The sequence below is a fragment of the Anopheles gambiae genome, chromosome 3 (assembly GCF_943734735.2).
Source record: "Anopheles gambiae chromosome 3, idAnoGambNW_F1_1, whole genome shotgun sequence".
Lineage (NCBI taxonomy): Eukaryota > Metazoa > Arthropoda > Insecta > Diptera > Culicidae > Anopheles > Anopheles gambiae.
The window spans coordinates 54,269,797-54,289,394 of NC_064602.1; positions in this window are offsets into that span (position 1 = coordinate 54,269,797).

Consider the following 19,598-nt stretch of genomic DNA (forward strand, 5'->3'; position numbering starts at 1 on the left):
TCCGCCAGGAGTGCTGCTGGATAAGTTGAAACAATGAGCTAGAAGATGTGCGCTTGAAAGCTTCGTACAGAAAATGATGGCTTGCATAAATCCAGGCTTTAACTTGCGGAATGTGAGCGGAATGCGCCAATTATTTTTACTTACCTGTTTGAAAGACAATATTTTCTTATGAGTCGAGTGACAAAAGTTTATATAACGTAATACATACATAATTGACCTATTCCTTTGCGGGCCGGATTTTAAATAAAATTTATTTTGAATATATTTAGTGTGTTATATGAGTGTTTATATGAGTGCGAATATGTTTATTATAATTAAAATTGAATACAGTAATAGAAAATAATTCATTGTACAGTCATTATATCTTAGTCCATATCCGCCTCTGACTTCCGCATTCTCCTTCTTTCTTACATTTTGTTTTGCTTAATAAACAAAATTTTGCTTAGCTTACTTGAATGCAATCTAATTCGTTTACAAGATTCAATGTCGCCTGCCTTTGAAAAAACCCTTTCGCATGGCACAGAAGAGGCTGGGATGCAAAGAGTGCAAATCATTAGGTCGTATAATCTCGGATACTTGTTTTTGTGTAATTTCCACCATTCAAGAGGGTTGTCCGCTCTATGTCACAATGGCTCGGCCAAGTAATTGTCTAGTTCCTTCTGAGTTTCAGTTCGCGTATGTAAAATAACTTGGGAATCATTTTGTTCGGTATAGAAATCTTTCCAAATACTATCGGTAACGAGATCCTCACTAATTGCATCTTCAGTTTCGTTAACAGTTTGTAGTTGAAATTCATTGGTTTGTGTAGGCAATGTGTCTAGTCGTAGCAATATATGTTTGCAGCTTTGCTGAAATTCTGTGTCGCTTTGGAATCCTTTTTGTTTGAACCGGGGGTCCAAAATGGTGGCTTGGTTAACAATTTCCCTGTCTATGTAAACAAATTTTTCATGTAATCCATCACTCAATAATTTGATTAATTTTTTCACCTCATTCGTTTCACAGTCTGAATTGCATTCTAATTTCTTAATCATTAAAGATGTAATTACACGCATTTTGGACAACGTTACTGTTTGTTCAGCAGAAATTTCTTTAGTTACTAAATCAAAAAACTTCAATACATTAGATGCCTCATTCATAATGGTCCAATCGTTTTCATTTAGATGCGAATTATAGCTAAGAATAGCAAGTGAAGATACAATTGGATCTTTATTGGAATAAAAATGTTCCAGCATATGGAACGTTGAATTCCAGCGTGTAGGAACATCCAATATAAGTTTAACTTGGACTCGATGTAAATGTTCCTGCAGTTCACGCAGTTTCAACGAGGCCGCTGCACTTTTTTTAAAATGTTTCACGATTTCTTTTACTGACGTTACTGTGCTTTGGATGGAATTCGATATGGCACATTGAACAATCAGGTTAAGTGTATGAGCGTAGCATGGAATATGTTCTATTTTGGCCAGCTGTACTGCGCGTTTCATATTCGCAGCGTTGTCAGTGACTACGCAAACTACTTTTTTGGTGATTTTAAAATTATCCATTGTTTGTTTCATCCACACTGCAATATTTTCCGAAGTGTGTTTGTTGGAAAACTCTTCGCAAGCTAGCAAATAGGTTTTTTGTTTGCATTCGCTATCGATAAAATGAGCAGTGGCCGCCAGGAAACTTTCGTTATTAGAGTTGGTCCAACCATCTGAAGTTAAACATACTGCTTTGCAGTTAATTAGTTCTTCTTCCACAGCTTCTAAGAGTTTTCCATAATTTACATTCAGTAGCGTATTGCTTAGAGTTTTTCTTGCTGGAAGCGTATAACTTGGGCACAAATCTCGAATTAAATCTTTAAAATCGTCTGCCTCTACCAATCGGAATGGTAGGGCATGGCTACATATGACATTCAACAGTTTATTGTCTATGGCCTTTTTTCTAGCAGCACCTAACGGTTTTGTAACACTCACGAATTGCTCCAAGGATTTTTGGCGAACAGGTTGTTTCTGCAATGTCGATGTTGTCTTAGAAACGCCGTCATCTGGGATATCGCTCGTAGAAGAATCACTGATCTCTTTGCCTGAAGATTTTGATGCCGATGGTCGCTCAACTTCTACCGTCGGATGCATGTTTTTGAGATGACGCTTCAAATTGAATGAGGATTTATTGTTGGTAGTCAATTGCGCCTTGCAAATGACGCAGCGCATTTTATTTGGCACAGCAGTACTTTCGAAGTAATTCCAAACATCACTCACTTTTTTGTCTGACATCGTGTCAAATTCAATATTGTCTTTGCTTTCAGTAATAAACTTTGATCCAATCTGAAGACACAGGAAACAGGAAATTTTAATTCTCAAAGCCAAATTTTAGCCAACATTGTTTCTTCGATAAACACTTTGATCACTGGCGACTATTTTTCCCTCTTCATCCTTATGTTAAGTATGACAAATTATTCTGCACAAGGTTGAGCCATTTTAAGTCCCCGCACAACAAAATCGACCAGTTTTTGAGCTCAGTTTCTAGCTCGCTTTCCGCCGAAACCGATCGAGAAAGCGAACAGAAACTTCCGAAGAACCGATCGAAGCTCTTGATCGATTGAAGCGTTTACGGTCGTTCGAGAATGCGCGCTGTATGTGTTTGTCTCTTTCTGACCAAAAGGCTCCGGTAGGCGACCGTGTTGGCGCAAAAATGATAATGGCCGAAAAATACTTCACACCGACGATCTTTTTTCCCCTCCTCCTCTCTTCACCATCCTTTCACCTCGCTTTATCATTACTGGTTCTAGCTCTCTAGCTACATGGACCGAGAGGCTGAGAAGTTTTCGATCGCTTTGCGCAGCAGGATCTTTTGACATAAGCTAATCGATTAACCCTATTGTCAATGACAGCCATCCTGGGTCAGTTTTTCATTTTTATTTATTAATTTCTTTTTGTAGGAAATTCGTGCATACTTGAAATTATTAAGTCTACGGAAAATTAAGCGTAAACTTGAGCGTAAACTCATAATTTGGGCAAAACATCTGTCAAAAAAATTACGTTTCGTTTACCGGGGGTTTGTAAATTTAAAATTAAAATAACAGTTTCAACGTATTTATGAAAATGTTTCAAACGGGCTACATATTCCTAAATGATAATTGGATATTTAATACACTCTTCATGTGTTTTGTTTCACTCTGCTTAAAAATCAACCCGTCAAAAGTTTAAGCTACAATTTAAAATCTTCAGGTAGAGTTTGTGCCTTTCCCTCCAAATCAAGCGATAACTTTTTGAGTTTACGAATAATATACCGTAGGCTTTAGAATGCCTAGAAAAGTATATTTTTTACTGTTTCGTACGAAATATTTTAAGATTTTTTTTTTTATTGAACAAATCAATCTATTGATATCCCTTACATCTACGACCGCTTAGCTGTGTAGGCCAAACGTTTTTTTTAACCGCTTATTATGGCACTATTATAGCCGGTCTCGTAGTACAGTCGTCAACTCGTACGATTTAACAACATGCCCGTCATGGGTTCAATCCCCAAATAAACCGCGCCGCCATACGTAGGACTGACTATCCTGCTATGGGGGGGAATCAATTAGTCACTGAAAGCTAAAACCCACAAGTGGGTACAGGCAGGCCTTGACCGACATCGGTTGTTGAGCCAAAGAAGAAGAAGAAGAATTATGGCACTATTGCGGCGAATTTATGGCGAAAAAACCTGAATCTTAAGGCATCTTTGACAATAGGGGGTAGAGTCGTCTAGAACAAATTTGTAATTTCTACACCAAAATTGACGTGCAATCTCATTAGTAAAATCCAATTGATTTCGCTTGCAACTAGTTACATACGACATATAAACGTAGCAGTTCTGGGTTAGTGTTTTGTTGGGCTGCAGGGTTGTATTTTATAGTGATGTGTTATGTTGAGCCTTGTATGTGTACGCAGTTTTAAGCTGTAAAGCCTACGGTACATTATTCGTAAACTCAAAAAGTTATCGCTTGATTTGGAGGGAAAGGCACAAACTCTACCTGAAGATTTTAAATTGTAGCTTAAACTTTTGACGGGTTGATTTTTAAGCAGAGTGAAACAAAACACATGAAGAGTGTATTAAATATCCAATTATCATTTAGGAATAAGTAGCCCGTTTGAAACATTTTTATAAATACGTTGAAACTGTTATTTTAATTTTAAATTTACAAACCCCCGGTAAACGAAACGTAATTTTTTTGACAGATGTTTTGCCCAAATTGTGAGTTTACGCTCAAGTTTACGCTTAATTTTCCGTAGACTTAATAATTTCAAGTATGCACGAATTTCCTACAAAAAGAAATTAATAAATAAAAATGAAAAACTGACCCAGGATGGCTGTCATTGACAATAGGGTTAATCGATTAACTTATGTCAAAAGATCCTGCTGCGCAAAGCGATCGAAAACTTCTCAGCCTCTCGGTCCATGTAGCTAGAGAGCTAGAACCAGTAATGATAAAGCGAGGTGAAAGGATGGTGAAGAGAGGAGAAGGGGAAAAAAGATCGTCGGTGTGAAGTATGTTTCGGCCATTATCATTTTTGCGCCAACACGGTCGCCTACCGGAGCCTTTTGGTCAGAAAGAGACAAACACATACAGCGCGCATTCTCGAACGACCGTAAACGCTTCAATCGATCAAGAGCTTCGATCGGTTCTTCGGAAGTTTCTGTTCGCTTTCTCGATCGGTTTCGGCGGAAAGCGAGCTAGAAACTGAGCTCAAAAACTGGTCGATTTTGTTGTGCGGGGACTTAAAATGGCTCAACCTTGTGCAGAATAATTTGTCATACTTAACATAAGGATGAAGAGGGAAAAATAGTCGCCAGTGATCAAAGTGTTTATCGAAGAAACAATGTTGGCTAAAATTTGGCTTTGAGAATTAAAATTTCCTGTTTCCTGTGTCTTCAGATTGGATCAAAGTTTATTACTGAAAGCAAAGACAATATTGAATTTGACACGATGTCAGACAAAAAAGTGAGTGATGTTTGGAATTACTTCGAAAGTACTGCTGTGCCAAATAAAATGCGCTGCGTCATTTGCAAGGCGCAATTGACTACCAACAATAAATCCTCATTCAATTTGAAGCGTCATCTCAAAAACATGCATCCGACGGTAGAAGTTGAGCGACCATCGGCATCAAAATCTTCAGGCAAAGAGATCAGTGATTCTTCTACGAGCGATATCCCAGATGACGGCGTTTCTAAGACAACATCGACATTGCAGAAACAACCTGTTCGCCAAAAATCCTTGGAGCAATTCGTGAGTGTTACAAAACCGTTAGGTGCTGCTAGAAAAAAGGCCATAGACAATAAACTGTTGAATGTCATATGTAGCCATGCCCTACCATTCCGATTGGTAGAGGCAGACGATTTTAAAGATTTAATTCGAGATTTGTGCCCAAGTTATACGCTTCCAGCAAGAAAAACTCTAAGCAATACGCTACTGAATGTAAATTATGGAAAACTCTTAGAAGCTGTGGAAGAAGAACTAATTAACTGCAAAGCAGTATGTTTAACTTCAGATGGTTGGACCAACTCTAAGAACGAAAGTTTCCTGGCGGCCACTGCTCATTTTATCGATAGCGAATGCAAACAAAAAACCTATTTGCTAGCTTGCGAAGAGTTTTCCAACAAACACACTTCGGAAAATATTGCAGTGTGGATGAAACAAACAATGGATAATTTTAAAATCACCAAAAAAGTAGTTTGCGTAGTCACTGACAACGCTGCGAATATGAAACGCGCAGTACAGCTGGCCAAAATAGAACATATTCCATGCTACGCTCATACACTTAACCTGATTGTTCAATGTGCCATATCGAATTCCATCCAAAGCACAGTAACGTCAGTAAAAGAAATCGTGAAACATTTTAAAAAAAGTGCAGCGGCCTCGTTGAAACTGCGTGAACTGCAGGAACATTTACATCGAGTCCAAGTTAAACTTATATTGGATGTTCCTACACGCTGGAATTCAACGTTCCATATGCTGGAACATTTTTATTCCAATAAAGATCCAATTGTATCTTCACTTGCTATTCTTAGCTATAATTCGCATCTAAATGAAAACGATTGGACCATTATGAATGAGGCATCTAATGTATTGAAGTTTTTTGATTTAGTAACTAAAGAAATTTCTGCTGAACAAACAGTAACGTTGTCCAAAATGCGTGTAATTACATCTTTAATGATTAAGAAATTAGAATGCAATTCAGACTGTGAAACGAATGAGGTGAAAAAATTAATCAAATTATTGAGTGATGGATTACATGAAAAATTTGTTTACATAGACAGGGAAATTGTTAACCAAGCCACCATTTTGGACCCCCGGTTCAAACAAAAAGGATTCCAAAGCGACACAGAATTTCAGCAAAGCTGCAAACATATATTGCTACGACTAGACACATTGCCTACACAAACCAATGAATTTCAACTACAAACTGTTAACGAAACTGAAGATGCAATTAGTGAGGATCTCGTTACCGATAGTATTTGGAAAGATTTCTATACCGAACAAAATGATTCCCAAGTTATTTTACATACGCGAACTGAAACTCAGAAGGAACTAGACAATTACTTGGCCGAGCCATTGTGACATAGAGCGGACAACCCTCTTGAATGGTGGAAATTACACAAAAACAAGTATCCGAGATTATACGACCTAATGATTTGCACTCTTTGCATCCCAGCCTCTTCTGTGCCATGCGAAAGGGTTTTTTCAAAGGCAGGCGACATTGAATCTTGTAAACGAATTAGATTGCATTCAAGTAAGCTAAGCAAAATTTTGTTTATTAAGCAAAACAAAATGTAAGAAAGAAGGAGAATGCGGAAGTTAGAGGCGGATATGGACTAAGATATAATGACTGTACAGTGAATTATTTTCTATTACTGAATTCAATTTCAATTATAATAAACATATTCGCACTCATATAAACACTCATATAACACACTAAATATATTCAAAATAAATTTTATTTAAAATCCGGCTCGCAAAGGAATAGGTCAATTATGTATGTATTACGTTATATAAACTTTTGTCACTCGACTCATAAGAAAATATTGTCTTTCAAACAGGTAAGTAAAAATAATTGGCGCATTCCGCTCACATTCCGCAAGTTAAAGCCTGGATTTATGCAAGCCATCATTTTCTGTACGAAGCTTTCAAGCGCACATCTTCTAGCTCATTGTTTCAACTTATCCAGCAGCACTCCTGGCGGAGAGCATTTTCGCTCCTGGCAGCGCATCGCACATTAGCAGCCCTGTGTGCAGCACTCCGTATGGTGCGAAACTTCACTCCTGGGAGCGCATTGCACAATCGCTCCTGCGTGCAGCGCTACTTGTGGTGCGAAACTTCGCTCCTGCGTGTAGCGCACCGTGAATTGCGAACCTTCGCTCCTGGGAGCGCATCGCACAATCGCTCCTGCGTGCAGCGCACAGAAAAGTGCGAAACTTCGCTCCTGGGAGCGCATGGCATAATCGCTCCTGCGTGCAGCGCACAGAAAAGTGCGAAACTTCGCTCCTGGGAGCGCATCGCACAATCACTCCTGCGTGCAGCGCACAGGACCGTGCGAAACTTCGCTCCTGGGAGCGCACCGCATATTCGCTCCTGTGTGCGGCGCTCCGTGAGGTGCGATATTTCGCTCCTGGGAGCGCATCGCACAATCGCTCCTGTGTGCAGCGTTCCCTGAGGTGCGAAACTTCGCTCCTGGGAGCGCATTGCACAATCGCTCCTGGGAGCGCATGGCACAATCGCTCCTGGGAGCGCATCGCACAATCGCTCCTGGGAGCGCATCGTACAATCGCTCCTGGGTGCGCATCGCACAATCGCTCCAGTGTGCAGCGCTCTTTGCGGAGCTACCTCAAGCGCACCGCACACTTTAGAGAGCGAGAGCGGTCCGCTCCGCTCTTGCAAAAGAGCTACTTGACCCAACACTACTCATGAGTGCTTGAGAAAATGAGCGCTGAGAATCCCCATGGCCCCGCGGCCTTACATGTCACATAAAATTATGTAATTTGGTTTAAGCTTTCCTATGCACGGCCATGGCCACCTATGTTGCGTGCGCTACTGTGAAGTAGGTGTACAGCAGCGTGAGCTAGCGATTCTGTGGTCATTTTTACATTGCAGCGATTGAACTCATAGCACTTTTATGGTTTGATTTGTGAAAATTAGACTTCACCGCCATAATGTTTGTTAACGGCTTTTTTTAAGCACCACAGCAACTCATGGGCACGCGAGAAACATATAGAGCTATGGAGGGAAAAGCACAGACGACGCCTGACAGCAATTGGCTGTCTGGCGCACGAAGGGCTTGGTACTTGTTCCGACGCAGCGTATCGCAACGCATTGCGTGACGCAAGCTGGTATCTGTTCGCTGCGTTCTGCATGGATGTGTCAACACATTTTACAAAGAAAAACATAAACGAACAGCAATAATGCCTATTATTTATGGGTTCAGAAGAAATTATAATGTCAAATTACAACTGTGAAATCCTTTCCAGTTCTATCCAAAATAGTTCAAAGCATGTTTACGCTTTTTTATTGCATATTGGTACTGACCTACATACACTTGTTTTGCAGCAACTACGAAATTACTTTCTTTACATTCATTTTGTTTTGTTTATAAAATTATTTAGTAGTCCAGTTACACGCAAAACTGCGATCGAAAACATTTAACATGAAAATATATCGTTTTTCACTTGATATGGTTAAATCATTTTGACAGACGCATCACGACGTGCGTCGAAATAGATTTTTTTCTACTTTGACGCTGCGTAGTGCGTCGTTAGCGCATGCGTCTGTCAAATCCCATACATTTTGGCAAAATCGCAACGCATTGCGTCGGAACAAGTACCGCTTTCTAACACATCCATACCTTCGGCAAAGCGCTCTGGCGAGGGGCAGGAGACGGAGCAAGAGACGGGTAGCTCGACGAGCTGCTTGACAAATTTGCCATAGGATGGAAAAAAGGCATGAGAAAAGGCGCGAAAGGTAATGATTTCATCCGTCGCTTTGCCCAGCGGGGTATAATCTGCATGAGGTGCACATGGTGACAAAAGCACGTATTGAATTCAAGATAATGGTTGTGTAATGTCTCATACATCCTATGTTTACAATGGTTCAAAACAACAAGTAGTTCATCTTTCCTAACGATTTGAGATATGCAACCGAATGGATAAAGTAGTCCACAATTTGAGTCACAACTGTGTTAAAAAAAGTTTTAATGTGAAAAATTAATGTGTGAAATGGGCCATAGTTTATTGAAAAAATATAAAAAATATCATATTTGTGGTGAAATAAGGTAGTAAAACATCATAATTATGCTGGTGCTGGCAACAAAAGCCCAATCTATGAAGAATTTCTTCTTCTTCTTCTTCTTCTCCTTTTTTTTGGCACAACAACCGCTGTTGATCAAGGACTGCCTGTACCCAATTAGTAAAATGAGCTTGGCTTTCAGTGACTTATTTATTACCATAGCAGGATAGTCAGTCCTACGTATGGGGGCACGGTCTATTAGGGGCTTGAACCCATGACGGGCATGTTGTTAAGTCGTACGAGTTGACGACTGTACCACCAGACCGGCCCCAATGAAGAATTTAGAATGGTCAAATAAAGTTTTTCTTCTCATGTTTTGTAATATTTTTTAATATTTACCATGTAACTTGTGCATGAATTTTAAATAATATTGAAATAAGAATACATGAAAAAGTGCTCATATTACTCACAACCACCATAGCCGGCATCGCGAATAAATGAACTCTTTTTAACAGTCGTTTAAAGTTCATTTTGGTTTAACCGAGTTCATTTGTTGTTCATTCCTGTTAAAATAAACGACCGTCAAAACAGTTAACGACTGCTCGATATCGCATATAGGCATAGGTAATAGCTGGCATCACGAAAGAATTGGTTTAAAATTAACAGTCGTTAAAAATTAACCAGAGTCGTAAAAATTGCTAGAATTTGACATCGCGAACGCATTGAGTTCATTTGTTAATTTTAACGACTGGTCCTATGCCGCCGTTAAACAAACGACTGTCAAGAGCGTATGCGATACAAATTAACAGTCGTTTAATTATACTGCTCGAATTTTTTCCCCGTGTTTGCCTATATGCGATATCGAGCAGTCGTTAAATGTTTTGACGATCGTTTGTTTTAACAGGAATGAACAACCAATGAACTCGGTTAAACCAAAATGAACTTAACACTAGAACCGCCAATGGGATTTTTTTGTCCCATCGCACTCGAAAAAGGGGTGTTATTCCGCTTGCCGTTGTGACAAACCAATGAAATTTTCTGACTTTTATTTATTTTGCACGATCTTTCGAATGAGCTAATAAAAATAATTGTATTCCATATGGTTCTTTAAAAAAATCATTTTTATCCTAGAACCGCCATATGGGACATTTTTGTCCCATAAGCAAATTTAATTGTGATGGCTGGCATCCCTGCTGTCAACGAGTGAGGGGTGTGCTTCTGCAAGTCTGGCAGCACTGGCGTGTACGCATTTTGTGACAAGGCATGTCAATACGAATAAAACAATAAAAGTGCGCGAAAGTATTTAACTACATACTAGTGATGGGCGGGTCGACCCGAACCTATCGGGTCGGAGCCATCCGTAAGCGACCCGGAGTCGTTCGGGTCGACCCGAAAGGTACAAGTAGGTTCAGTAGGTGCAACGACTCCGGTAGGTGCGAGAAAGCATAAGCGACTCCGACCCGTTGGTGCAACGAGTTCGGGTCGGGTCGGGTCGGATTGAACCTATCTTGACCCGACCCGACCCGAACTCGTCGCACCAACGGGTCGGAGTCGCTTATGCTTTCTCGCACCTACTGATCTATCGGGTCGACCCGAACTCGCTGCACCCTCGGGTCAAACTGAACCTACCGTGACCCGACCCGACCCGAACTCGTTGCACCAACGGGTCGGAGTCGCTTATGCTTTCTCGCACCTACTGATCCATCGGGTCGACCCGAACTCGCTGCACCCTCGGGTCAAACTGAACCTACCGTGACCCGACCCGACCCGAACTCGTTGCACCAACGGGTCGGAGTCGCTTATGCTTTCTCGCACCTACTGATCCATCGGGTCGACCCGAACTCGCTGCACCCTCGGGTCAAACTGAACCTACCGTGACCCGACCCGACCCGAACTCGTTGCACCAACGGGTCGGAGTCGCTTATGCTTTCTCGCACCTACTGATCTATCGGGTCGACCCGAACTCACTGCACCCTAGGGTCAACTGAACCTACCGTGACCCGACCCGACCCGAACTCGCTGCACCAACGGGTCGGAGTCGCTTATGCTTTCTCGCACCTACTGATCCATCGGGTCGACCCGAACTCATTGCACCCGCGGGTCGGATTTGATTCCGACTCCGACCTAGCGCACCCGCTGCACCCACGGGTCGGAATCGATTCCGACTGGCTTGCACCCGACTCCGGGTCGGGTCGTGAAATGAATCGTATGACCCAACACTACTACATACGTGCTTTTACTCTACATACATCGTTTGTGCTTATGTTTTCGCTATATTCAATCGGCTAGTCTATAAAAGCATTCTACCGTACACTCTAGCGCAATTTTATTAGTAGCACTGGTTCGTCGTCTTATAAAGATTTATTATACCTAATTATGGAGTTTATTAATTATTTTACCGCATGAAACCCTTAGGAAATAATACACATGTCTAAATATGTACACATAACGAATGGGACCAAATTGACCCATATGGCGGTTTTAGTAAGGTTGAAAAGTCCGGCGGTTCTAGTGTTAAACGACTGTTAAAAAGAGTTCATTTATTCGCGATGCCAGCTAATAATTATTTTGATTACAATTATAATTATAATATGAACAGTGAACATAAAAATATTTATATAAATACCGAGGATTACATTAAAAATATATTTCATTTTCAGTGACGAAAAATTATCAACTATGAGCGATAAAGTTCCATCATCTTTACGGTTTGTATGCATCATATACCGTATTCTGTACGGTATTGTTTTGGATAGATTTGATGTACCTTCGGTGGTAGAAGTAATGCAATACTACAAACCTGTTACAGATGTGGCCTCTGTGAGTATACTTTTTATAAAAATTTTAATTTTTTCATATTGATAATTTATGTTATTGCTTATATTCTATACCAACCATGTCTTAACAAAAGAAACCCTAAAGATTTATCCTGGTTTGTTATAAATTCTAACGTAAATGAAATAGCTATTTTTTTAGGCTGGTGGACGCCTACGAGAAAATAGTTTTATTTTTCTTTTATCGAAGTCGTGTTCGAAAAAGGGTCGAAATTTGGCTCTTTTCCCCTTTTATCTGTTTTTGTGGCCTTCGTCGTATTGACAGTTAATCTCAGATTGCGTATAGATTAGTTTTATCTATATAGGGGAAAGCGGGGCAAAATGGGCATGTGGGGCAAAATGGGCACCTTCAATTTAAACATTATTTGACTACAAAGATACTTTCCAATGCTCAAAATGTATTCATTAGAGTGTTCTATGAACACCATATAAGTTTCATAACCATTGCATAACAAACAACCAAGAAAATTGCAAAATAAGGTTTAGTAGCAAATTGATGTAATTTTTGCTACTTCGAAAATAAGCTTAATTTAGTGTCACAGGGATTCGTTGAAGGTTTGCATTATTTATTTTTAAAGATATGATAATTCTATACAATTTGTCTGAAGAAATCAAGGCGATTGAATGAGTATTTTTACTAATATAACAAAAAATACAAAAATGCTTCACGTGGGGCAAAATGGGCAGTTACGCTTGGGGCAAAATGGGCAGATGCTTTTGACATACGGCGCTTGGTGAGGCTATTTCGTTGTATTTGTCGCCTCAATAAAGATAATAGGCACAGCTTCAAAAGATTCGATTTTGTAGATTTAAACGTGTAAAAACTGTTTTAATTTTGATAACATATTTTTGGAACAATTTTAAGGGCTTTCCTGACCTGCAAAACAAAAGAAAGAACAAAAATACATTTCACGAAACGTGCGCAAAAGCATAGACCATTATCTAAGCGCAGTTGTTGTTGCCCATTTTGCCCCAGTGTTTTGACGTTTCACAATTTGTTTACATATGCCCATTTTGCCCCAGGGCTATGCCCATTTTACCCCGCGTGTCAAAAAAGCTTCTCGTAAAACATCAACTTTTATTTTACATTGTTTTCATGATTTTAAGTTGTTTTCATCCTGTTTGGCAATTTCAATCCAAAGATAAAGGGTGGAGGCATACACTAATGAAAGAAAAATTGTGTTTTGTGACATATTCAAAGGAATATTCAGTAAACTGTTTAACATGCCCATTTTGCCCCGCTTTCCCCTATATAAAAATCTCGTGTCACGGTGTTTGTTGCGAGCAACCTCCGAAACGGCTGGATCATTTTCAACGAAACTTTGCACACACCTTATGGTGGTATGAGAATAGGTTTTAAGACTTAAAAATCGTTCAGATGTTACACTAAACTTAATTTAATAATGATTTACTAACTCCCATACAAACAGCAGGATGGTTGTTGTGTTGTATACAGCACTTTGACACTTGGTGTGAGGTGCCTGGCGGTTTACACTCGATGATCGGATCCTGAGGGGATGCGGGCACAATACAACTATCCCAAGTAACAAAGCAATAAGGGAATATTTTAGTTTTTTTTCAATAACTCACTTTGTCGGGCCATCTAGTAAAAAAATAAAAGTGACGTTAATTGGAGAAGCGTTACACGCCTTATAATATTCCCTAGCAATATTTTTACTGTTGTTTTGGCCACGCTCGTCGACCGGTGTAAGTTATTTTTATATTTTGAAAGATATTTAAACTTTGATACGTATAAGTTTTTTGTTTTAAGATTAATTGATATCAACAAGATTAAATTATTATTCAAGTTAACTACAGTTATATTTTTTTTATTATTGCACTATGGTTTATAAGAAAAAGCCATCGTAAAGTAAATATTTATATTGGAGTAACTTTCCCATGGAGTATAAAACATAAAATATTTCAAATCAATTTAAATATATTCATAATCATATCAGTTTAAGCTTCTTACCATTTTGAAGCATAATTAAATTAGGTACAAGGGCGTTAAAATTAGGGCGCTGTATTAGTAAACACTTTTGTATATTGATTATGACATAAATGTCCTAGATTTACCAATTGTTGCGTTCTGAAACTTTTTTTCTTGGCCTTATGAATTAAAATTGACACGGTTTTAAAGCACCTGCAACTTCTAGCAAAAGGTTCGACTTTTATTAAAAAGTTGCAAATGCCCAAGCGAAAATTTTCGGACGATAACTCATACACTCTCATAATTTAACAAGCAATATATGATTGTATGTGTGGTTCTTCCATTCGTAACATTTCGCTCTCCAAGCCAAGCGTTGAAGCAGGTTATGTGTATTTCTTTTTGTGTATTACGTTTAGTTTGCATCAGTTGTGTTCTTTCGTATCGTATCATTCATATAAATACCAACAATTTAAAAACTATTTAACCTCAAAATGTGTAACGCTAGACGTGCAATGAAGATAGCAAATATGCCATTGCACGCTGTTGTGGTTATGTGCCGAAAAAAGTCTGAATCTCGTACACTGTTTCGTTTGTCAAATCGTGCACGAAATATCAATCGAAAAAACAGCCGAAAAGTGACATTTTCACGCGTTTGGGTATGTGCCGAAAAAAGTCTGAATCTCGTACACTATTTCGTTTGTCAAATCGTGCACGAAATATCAATCGAAAACACAGCCGAAAAGTGACTTTTTCACTCGCTTGGGTGTGTCCCTTAAAAATCGTGGGCGCGAGAAAATCACCGCCCTAGCTCATCTTTGCGCATTTTGTAAATTCGGATAAGACCGAAAAATTATTGGAGCGTAACGTTCCGCGACTTTTTAATGGAGTCATACTTCACACACACACACACGCACACACACACACACACACACACACACACACACACACACACACACACACACACACACACTTCCGTCGCTGTCCTAGCGGCATAAACAATTGGGTTTCCGACTCTACAGGGACCGCTGCTATTTGGGCTTCTGGTAGATTTCCGATCCAGCAGATCATTTCAAGGCATGGCGGGGGGTATGTGATTGCAGTCATTAACAAAATAACTTCTGCAGCTGCTATGCTCCGCCAAGGTGGGATCTAGAGAAATTCGTAGAAATGCTTCAGAGGATTTCAGATGAGGTTTACGATGTTAATCCTATCGTTATTTCAGGAGATTTTAGCGCTTGGGCCACGGAATGGGGCAGTAAAAGAACAAACGCTGGAGGAAACGCCATGTTGAAGCATTTTTCTAGACTGAACTTAGCACTGTTACTTAGAAAATGTTGGCTCCTGTCTCACATTTGTAAGGAATAGCAGAACTTCCATTATAGACCATACGTTCTGTAGTCGTCCAGCATTGGCTTCTTCCATGAACTGGAGGGAAAGCAACGCCTTCACCCTCAGCGACCACCGAGTGATACGCTACACGGCAGGAAGCAAGTGCCAGAGAGTTGCCCAGGGCTCCGGTTTTCCAGCCTGGAAAATACAATGCTTCAACGAAGAACTGTTTATTGAGGCATTGAGGTTTGGTGATTTCTCAAACACCTCGTCAGCCTTGGAGATAGCGCTAGCGATCGCCAACGCCTGTGACACCTCTATGCCACGACGGAGAGCTTACTGGTGGACTACCAAAATAGCCCAGTGCCGAAGCCATTGCATCGAAGCACGCAGAAAGATGAATCGAGCCAAATCCTCGGAACAAAAGGGAGGATCTGAGACGTTTGTACATCCTGGCACGATCAAATCTAAAACGGAAGATTAAGACAAGTAAAAGGAGATGCCCTATGCGATGAGGTTGAAAACAACCCGTTTGGTGCTTACCGAACGCTAATGGGTAAGATAGGGACCTAGGGGAAGGAACCCAACCGTGCTCAAGTCTATCATTGAACAGTTGTTTCTTATCCATGAGCCACAAACTTCACGTGATATACCCCGCAATCCTGATGTTGAACCTGTGTCAATATCCGCTGATGAACTACAGAAGGCTGCAGACCATCTCAAACTGGGGAAGGCACCTGATCCCGACGGTATTCCCATAAAGGCGATCAAAGCAGCTGTCAAAGCGTATACGGAAGCATTTTTATCAGTGTTCCAGAACTGCTTCGATACTGGTTTTTTCTGATACCCTGGAAGCGACAAAAACTCGTTCTTCAACCAAAGCCTGGGAACAGTGTTGGGAACGGTGACGTTCATCGACATAAAATTGTAAACATTCATTCGATTTGAAGCTTCCCATTCCCATCTCTCTCTGTCATTTGACATTCCCGTCAAAAAATGTCATTTGACATGAAGACATTTATTTATTTATTTATTTATTTTTATTTTTTTAATTGCTCGGCCACGTTGGGTTACAGCAATAGTGCTTACTGACTATAGTATACAATTATTCACGAAGGAGTTGGAAGGAGTTTATGGTACGGAAAAGGAGCGAAGACGGGATCGGTAGACAGGATAGGATATGTTGAAATCGAACAGATCAGAAGTACTATTAAAAGACGACATAGCTCTTACAAAAGGCTCATTGCGAGCAAAACGTGTACGACATATAGGTAACTGGAGACGAAAACGATAACGTAAGGTGCGACAAGGTGCATACAAATGTAAGCGCGACAGAAGTGAAGGGGTATCAATCGTATTGAGCAATATGCCAGCGACGAAAGAAGCCTGAGCGACCGAGAAGCGGTGCTCCAACTTGGCAAGGCCTAATAGAGTGCATCTATCGTCATACGAAGGAAGCGGAATAGAGTGATGACCCAGCGACCTACGAAATACGATCCTTGTAAAACGTCTCTGGATCCTCTCAATCCTTTGGAGCAGAGATAGTTGGACAGGAGACCAGATGACACAGGCATATTCCATTACGGAACGGACCCAACAACAATAAAGGGACTTAAGACAAAAGGGATCACGAATTTCAGTGGACATGCGACAAATATAACCAAGACTTTTGTTGGCCTTGTTGATGACATAGTCCGTGTGCTCCTTGAAAGAAAGACTCGGGTCAAAGAAGACGCCAAGATCCTTAGACAAGGACGCACGGAGAATAGGGGCATCACAGACACTATAAGCATGAGTTATACTTGTAGAAGATCGGAAGAAAGACAAGACAGAACATTTTTCAGGACACAGGACTAAACCGTTAGAAGCACACCATGTAGAGAATTTACAGAGCCAGGATTGAAGGACTAGACAATCAGCTGTAGAAGATACAGGAAGAAAAATTTTAACGTCATCCGCATATAGCAAGAAGCCGTTAGGAGGAAGGATCGAAGTACAGTCATTGAGGAAGAGAATGAACAGTAAGGGACTAAGGACACTACCTTGAGGGACACCCGAAGAACTAAGAAAGCATTCAGAGAAAGAGCCACAGATTTTAACTGCATAAGAACGATTCTCAAGATAGGAGTTGAACCACGGCAATATAGAGCCACCGAAACCTAGTTTTCGAAGCTTAGCAACAAGTAATGATAGAGGTATACTGTCAAATGCCGCTTTGAAATCGGTATAGATAGTGTCTACTTGCTTACCACTAGACAGATAGTGATATAGAGAAGACAAAAAACACATTAAGTTGGTGGACACTGAGCGATTGGGCATAAAGCCGTGTTGTTCCGTAGAAATATAATTTTTTATACAAGGCATTACAAATAAATGGACAATTGACTCGAGGATTTTAGAACACGCACAAATAATAGAAATGCCTCTGTAGTTTGATGCTAGTGTGCGGTCACCTTTCTTATAAATGGGAACAAGCCAAGCTAGTTTCCATTGACTAGGAAAAATCCCTACACTAAGCGAGCGAGAAAAAAGACGAGTGAGAATAGGAGTGAGGGTATTGCCACATTTTTTCAAAACACAGGCAGGGATGCCATCGGGGCCTGGTGAAAACGAAGTTTTAAGTTTGGATAAAGCGGATTTTACTAGGCTTTCACTTACAACGACTGAATTACATGATATCACATCAGAGGGCGTGTAAGACAAGCCTACGTCCAAAGGAACCTTAAAAGTACTAGGATCGACAAATACACTAGAGAGATGTTTGGCAAATAGGTTACATATATCAGGATTGGACGTAGCAGAGGACAGATCAAGAAACAGGGTGGATGGAAGGCTAGCAGAGCCTCGCCGAGAGTTCGCAAAACGAAAGAATGACCCAGGATCAATAGTGAAGCGCATTTGAAGACGCCGAACGTAGCGACGATACAGATGGCGATTAAGAAGACGATAAGCCTTAGCCGCATATTTATATACACAAAGATTGTGTAAAGTATTATTTAAACGGTAGGCGCGTTGAGCGCGGTTTTTGTCCGATTTTAATAGACGTAAAGCTCTGTTCGACCACTTAGGATTAGGAGCGGGTTTAAGGAGAGGACAGCAGGAAGGGAAGGCGGAAGTGATTACATTAGTAAACGCTGCTACAGCTTGATTAATGTCACAGTCAGCATTAATAAAGGACCAATCGGTATCGGCTAATATACGATGAAGCTTTTGGTAGTCCAATTTCCTAAAATTGAACATACGAGCCGTAGGTATTCGTTGGGAGGGTGCAGGGCGAGAGTGCGTAAGGAGCACGCTTGTCTCAAGAGGAGAATGATGATTGTCTAGCGCGACGAGTGGAACAGGTGAAGCTATGACGGGGGAGCAGCATTCCAAGAAGCCAGCATTGGCAAATAGAAGATCTAATTGTCTTCCACGTATATTTTTTATGCCGGATAATTGCAGCAAACCGTTCACCGACATTCCATCAAGCAGAGAAACATTTTCACGAGATACACCAGTAGGAATGAACTGATTAACGCACGATGCCGACGGTTGCCAGGAGAGTGATGGTGAATTAAAATCACCAAGTAACACCATAAGATCATTTGGTTTAAGTTTGCCCGCAACGAAACTAACACTCTCATGTAAAACGTCAAGGACTACTTCGGAAGAACGCAAATCGGGTGGGATGTAAACGGCGCCGATATAGATTGCAAGGTTTTGAAGCTTAACAATTGTCCAAACAGACTCCAGCGAGTCGAACGGCAGTGATAAAGTTGACGTGTTCAGCACGGAAGAGCAGGCAATGAGTACACCACCACCACGGCAACGGTTACTGTTGAGAGAATTTCGGTCGCAGCGATAGATGACATACGCATCCTCCGAGATAAGAGAGGACGGAATTGAGCCATCGAGCCATGTTTCAGTTAACACCAACACATCCATATCAAGCTCGGATAGAGAGAGGCGTAACTCGTCTAGTTTTGTGCGCAATCCTCTTACGTTTTGATAGTAGATATTTAGTCGATCGATCGAAGGAATTAGAGAGCGAGATGCGCCGGGAGTGCTCTCGCTGCAAGTTATTAACGGCGGAAGAGAGTCGGACGGATTGTGTGTATTAGATGCAGGGTTAGCTTCCATCAATTCGGGTAAAGTCGGTAGTTCATGAAAATCTTCAGCCGGATCAGCCGGTTTACGCTTGCTGAAAGTACTGCGTATAAGGCAAGCTCATAGGACCATGATCGGGCGAAATAGTGAAATCAGCGTTTCGCAGTTGTGTCGT